At 40.9% G+C, this 6,282-nt stretch overlaps 1 pseudogene; it reads right to left on the reverse strand.

Annotated features, from left to right (window-relative positions):
- Nucleotides 1–5,724: 5,724 nt before the first annotated feature.
- Nucleotides 5,725–6,056, reverse strand: LOC103655668 (protein FAM32A-like; annotated as a pseudogene).
- Between the last annotated feature and the right edge of the window lie 226 nt (nucleotides 6,057–6,282).

The following is a 6,282-nucleotide window of genomic DNA, read 5'->3' on the forward strand; positions in this document are numbered from 1 at the left end:
TTATTTATGTACCTTGTACCTATGGTATTCAAATGATGTTTGTCTAGTGCAACAGTATTCTATTTTCTTTAACTATGGCATTTGAATACTGGTACCACTTATGCTTGAGTTTGAACTGTAGCATTTAGTCGCTGAGAAACAACATGAAGAGGTCTTGTAATCTAAAGATATCATCTGATGTTGATACATACATTCAATACAGTAAACGAAACAACTTCCGATGGCCAAAGCCGTCGGACATAAGCTGTAAACCGTCGGACGTAGCTTATGTCCGACGGCTTTGGGTTATCTCCGACGGTCTCTAGCTGTCGGACATAAGGCGTCGGAAATAGTGTTATGTCCGACGGCAGCCGTCGGACATAACTTATCTCCGACGGCAGCCGTCGGACATAACTTATCTTCGACGGCCGCAACCACCCATCGAAGATAGTGACTATCAATCGTTTTACCGGTCGACTGGTGGGACCCACAACTGTTATGTCCGACGGCCTGGCGTTAGCCGTCGGACATAACGGTATCTTATGTCCGACGGCTTAAATATAAACCGTCGGACATAAGCAGCCCTTATGTCCGACGGCTGACGCCAGGCCATCGGACATAACAAATTTTAGAAATTACACAAAATTCAGTTTTTTAAAAAATCTGACATTTACAAAAACAAAACAGATTTCATGCAGATATACACATTCACAATCACAAATATACTCACATAAGTATTCACAATCACAAATATACTCACATAAGTATTCACATTCACAAATTTAACATAACGACATATAGTTCCAAATGGTTGCAACAAGTGTTTTACATCAACATATAGGTCCAAAATCAAAACTGACATTGTTCGACGGATAGTCTTTCACATAAATAGTAATAGTTCCAATTTAAACACATTTGATGAACTATCACTCATATCCATCGCCTGGTTGGTTCGAGTTGTAGCCACTTCCTCCGGCTGGACTCTGCGTGTTGAAAAGGTTGTTCACCCAAGAATGTGATGCGTCGTCTTAGCCAAGGGCACATGTCCATCTCCGTCGTAGTTGTGGAACGACTCAGTCCACGGTTTCCCCTGTTCCTTTCGGAAAAGGCACGAAACTCAGGGGAAGCCCACCATCTACACAAGGCCCGATAACCCTCTAATCGGGTGGCCATCCACGGCACCGACACCTACATGAATTTTTTCAATAAAGCAAATACATGGATTCGTGCGATATGAGATGCAACAACTTGTTTACCTCAAGGTATTGCTCCTCCGTAAGGTAAATTGATGACCACTCGGCCTTGGTATTTGGCATCGGTCGATCATCAGCACTTGCTTTGTACCATGCCTTTATAGCCTGAATTCGTGCATAGTACATTGCATCTGCAACGACATCGTTCGCGTTATACTCAAACACGTAACGAGCGTTCATATCATATGATCCATCGTCCGACAACTTGTACCGTTTCTGCAAAAAAAATAGTGTTATCATAAAAGCAACCATATATGGGATAACTAAATTAGTATAAACAATTCATACCCAGAATGCATCCCAAACTAGTGTCTGTGTGTTGCCAAACATTCTACAGACACCATAGTGATAATGCTCCCAAGTGGTGGCGGGGACAGACTCGCCACTAGGCAAAGTCACAAGACCAGGCCAGTGTAGACGAACAAGATTACCAAGGACCATGTTCACCTGCCTGTAGTGTCCTGTGCCTGTGAACGAGTTGTCGATCCAAGTCCTGCAAACAGAAAACAATGTAGAAATGAAAACATAAATTTCAATAACAATTAAGCAAAGATATGTCACTCACTTTCCACTAGGCTTTATCAAAACCTGAGATTCGAGTGGAAGCTCTGGAGGTGGTCCAACAAAATGCAGCTTCCTCGTTCTCCTAACTCGAGAAGTTCCAGACCCAGCTGCGGAATCACCACCAGCCCCAGAATCCATTCCTGCAGAATACCCACCAGCATCGTCTCCATCATCATCTTCATCATCATCTCTCGCATGATCATCTACCACTGGTTCCTCGATTTCAACATCCTATGAAACAAGTAACTTACATCATACAATATTAAGTAACTAAAATAATGTAAATTAACAACTAACTTACATCATGTGGAGGCAAATGTTCTGCCAGCGCTCTGCGTCTCCTCATGGTAGAACCTGTGCCCTGAAAAACTGAATCCTCACCCCTCGAGCTGCTCCTCGAGCTACTCCTCGTCCCAAGCAAACTACGAGCGATAGACAACATTTTCTTTGACATCCTATTTTAACAAAAACAAGTTAGTACACAAATCGACAATAAAATAATGAAACAAATGAAATATATATATAATATTCAATAAAATCATGATCCATACTCGTCAATTGTAATCGTAATCAAAATCAGGGTCTAGTTGCTTTCGTCGATTCAATGGATGCCAAGTATCTTTCTTCTTTCTCGCCAGGTAACTTGATTACGTTTACTTGATTATTTAAGTAAATCACCCCTATATCTACAGGAAAGAATAAGTAAATTACGTAGTTCAACTAATAAACTACCACTAAGTAAACTAAAACAATGTCATGAGTTCAACTAATAAACTACCACAATAATATATACGAAATAACATTGTCACGAGTGCCAAATTATATAAAATAACCTTATTTCCGAGGGCATAATAAAAACCCTCGGAAATTAAAAGTTTAAATTATCTAAACACCACTAAGTAAACTAAAACAAATAAAATTTATTACATAATCAAATTTCGGTCGTCGGACATAATAAGCTAAACAATATTAAACATAAAAAAATTTAATACTGAAAAAAGACAACTAGAAAATAATATATACATTGACAAAATTAAAAATACTCACTTATCGGCTTGACGGTGGGACGGTGGTCGGCGTGGCGGGACGGAGGATGAGTCGGGGCAGCCGGCGTCAGAACAAGTGTCAGGGCGGCGGCGGTGGTGGGCGCCTGGGTGGCGGGCACGGGCGACGGCGACGGCAGGCACGGGCACGGGCACGGGCATGGGCGGTGGCGGCGGCTTAAGCAGGCGACGGCGGCAGCGCGGCAGCGATGGCTAAGCGTGGCAGAGAGAGGACCGGATGCGGAAATGAAACGGCGCATGGTGCGTGGCCCGTGTTAAAATATCTTATGTCCGACGGTTATCAGTTCGGCCGTCGGACGTAAGCTTATGTCCGACGGCTTCTCTGACAGCCGTCGGACATAAGACGCTATTTCCGAGGGCCAGCAGAGACCGTCGAACATAAGCTTATGTCCGATGGTCTCGTAGATAGCCGTCGGAGGTTAAGTGGCCGTCAGATGTGCGTCGTTTTACTGTAGTGATTCATGCTCTTCAAAGTTCTCTGATTGCTTCCTTTACCTACATCTTCTTATCTAAAATGATTCTGAGTTATGTTCAGTTTCTTTTCTGCCTGAAGCTATAGCTTTAAAATATGTCTTAACTAATAGCAATGAAGTTTTTTGTCACGAAGCAAAAGGAGGTCATATATGTTTTGAAGTATGCTAGTATGATGTTGATACATATTGGGGGGAATGTATCTGCCGAAGGTCCTCAAAATTAATTAATACTGATAGTTTTTCATAATTTGTCTCACGAGTAATTAACATATGTTTGTCCAAAAAATGAAGACCAACATGTTTGCCGCTGCTTCAGAAGAAATGACAATTATGTCCCCAACAATTCTTATAGATGTATGTATAGGTTTTGAGACTATGATAGTAATTTTACATTGAGTTGTATATTGAGTTGTCCATATAAATAGGTGAACAGTGCTCATGCACAGACCGAACATGATTTCACGGCATGCCGCCTAGCTCCACCTACGAAGCTAAGTTTACCTTGCTGGTTGTTGTCTATAGTTATGAAGATATAATTGTATTCATTTACAATAAGAAGATAATACAAAGAGCACAACTATGAAGATTTCTTTTGTGTATTTATGTGTTCTTTATTTCATTATGATTTCAATCTCAATAACCTTCTCAACAATTTATGTTCAAAGCTGAAGATAAATTGAAGGGGAGAAGGTCCCTTGTTTTTAATTGTTGTCTCGCTTTGATGTCTTTCAAGAATCAAAACGAGTGACCAACAATACACCCATCCATGGTCTTAAAAGTTCTATGATTGCTTCCTGTACACATTCTAGATCATCTTTATTGAGACCACACTTAAATTGTGGCCATCATTAAAAAAAAGGCGCCTATCCTATAGGTTCACGATTTTTTATTAATTATGCTTGAACTGAGTTTTAGTGTTTAAGAAGAGATGCCAAGCTACTAGTGATCGACTGCCAAGTGATCTCAAGCAACTAGGAGTGCATGGTCGTAGTGAAATCTTCATCACCACGATACCTTCACCTCTCTTTATTATTCCACTTTTACATGCTCACCACTTTTCAACTCTGATCAACCCAACTCCTTATGATTTGATCAGGAAGAAGAGCCCCTTGCCAGTTTGGTAAAGGAGATCATGGGAGGTAGGAGGATTTTTTTATCACGAATATGTATCTAGAGGAAGAAGATCCAATAGAGAACACCGATGTCACTGTTTTTGAAATAGACATTTCTTTTAGAATACCTCTTCGAATAGATATCTTTTAAGGAGTGACCTCATCAAGATTAGAGTAGGCATTAGTAACTGTCATACATGACCACGAACTGGGCATACGCTTTGGCATAAAGAGTGTGAATGGTTGTCATGACAAGGCATCATTTTACTACATCGTTTTACCTTGTGTATGTGTTACGTCTCTAGATTAATAAAAAAACACTAGTTCCTTTCTAATATTCTATTTATATTTCATGCTTTAACATGTTATTAGTACTGTGTTTCTCTATGCACTTGCTCGAAAGAGAGGCACGGGCCATTCCATAGGAGATAATGCCAGGCGACGAAAGGATTTTGTGTCAATTTGTTGCTTGTTCTGCATGAGGACATCAGCACTGACATCGCCAAATTATGATGTATTGCTGCTTATCACGCCCAATTAGCGAAGTCGGCTCGACAGTTTAGCCAAGTTAGGCTAGGTGGGCAAGGATTTCCAACTGGTTCTCAAGTCCATGAGCGCTTGTTCCGATTCAAAGAAAATGAAAATAATATATACAAACTCAATAATAGTTCTTTGCATCAAACATCAATCAATTCAATTTGGTTCTGAATGCTTCAGGTGGGCCTCGATTCAGCCAACTTCTTGTTGCATCAGAAGTTGTACTTTCTACTTTTTAAGTACTCTAGCCTAGTGGATAATCTGTATGTGAACGTTTGGATGGGGATTGGATAGGGAAATAAAAATGGGTTGAGACAAAAGGAGGGGGCATGAGATGGATGTAGTCTTTATTTATATATCTCTATCTTCAATTCAATTATCCAAACATGGAATCAAATGATCCCACCCTTATTTCCCACTTCCTAAATTGAAGGCCATGTTGACTTGGAAAATTTTGGGCATAATCTGTTGTTAAGCTCTGCCACTGTATTGAAAGAAAATAAGTTACCTAGAAATATCAAAAGCGGATCACATTTTGAATAAAATGAATGCAACTAAAAGGGGCAACAAAAAAAGGCTTAAACACGCGATCAGAATACATGGAACAAGCTTTTGACAATAAATATTATCTACTGGTGGCAACAAGTCGTTTTACAATATATGTAAAACGATACATAATATGCTAACAGAAAAGTAGATAGGCCCACACAGCATACAATTGTTTGTGCGTAACACATCCAGGTTAGCCAGGACCAACTTTGGGGATGTCATAGTGCTCGCTAAGGTTAGCCAGGTACTGGTTGAAGTCCTGCATGCGGTCCTTGTACGACTTGTTTGCGACCTTGCCCATCTTCTTCATGCCGATCTTCTGCTTCTGTTCCATGTAGCGGCGCTCTGCTGGTGTGAGATGGTCATAGTCAGAATGTGGGTTCCTTTCGTCTCCATTCTTATCAGATTCAGTCTGAGACGACTCTGGTACTTTTTCTTCTTTTTCTTTACTCCACCATCCTTCACGTCCAGCGCTTTACCCTTCAGCTGCAGCCGTCCTCCAACGACGTTTTGGTATTCCAACATCTTGATGTAACAAAGAAAATTAGTAAAATTATAGAGAGACTGCTAGAGACCGCTGTTAAGCACGAGAGATGGAACCGCGAAATTTGTAAAGAGACTGCCGAACCAAACGGCATTGCGCAAGAAATATATATTACCAAGGCAAACGGGATTGCATCGTTCAGAGAGTCCGTGTCCGTGTCCGTGTCCGATCTCCTGTTCCACGCGGTGTCCGTGTTCGTGTCCGTGT

This window comes from Zea mays, chromosome 4, assembly GCF_902167145.1.
Source record: "Zea mays cultivar B73 chromosome 4, Zm-B73-REFERENCE-NAM-5.0, whole genome shotgun sequence".
Taxonomy (NCBI): Eukaryota; Viridiplantae; Streptophyta; class Magnoliopsida; order Poales; family Poaceae; genus Zea; species Zea mays.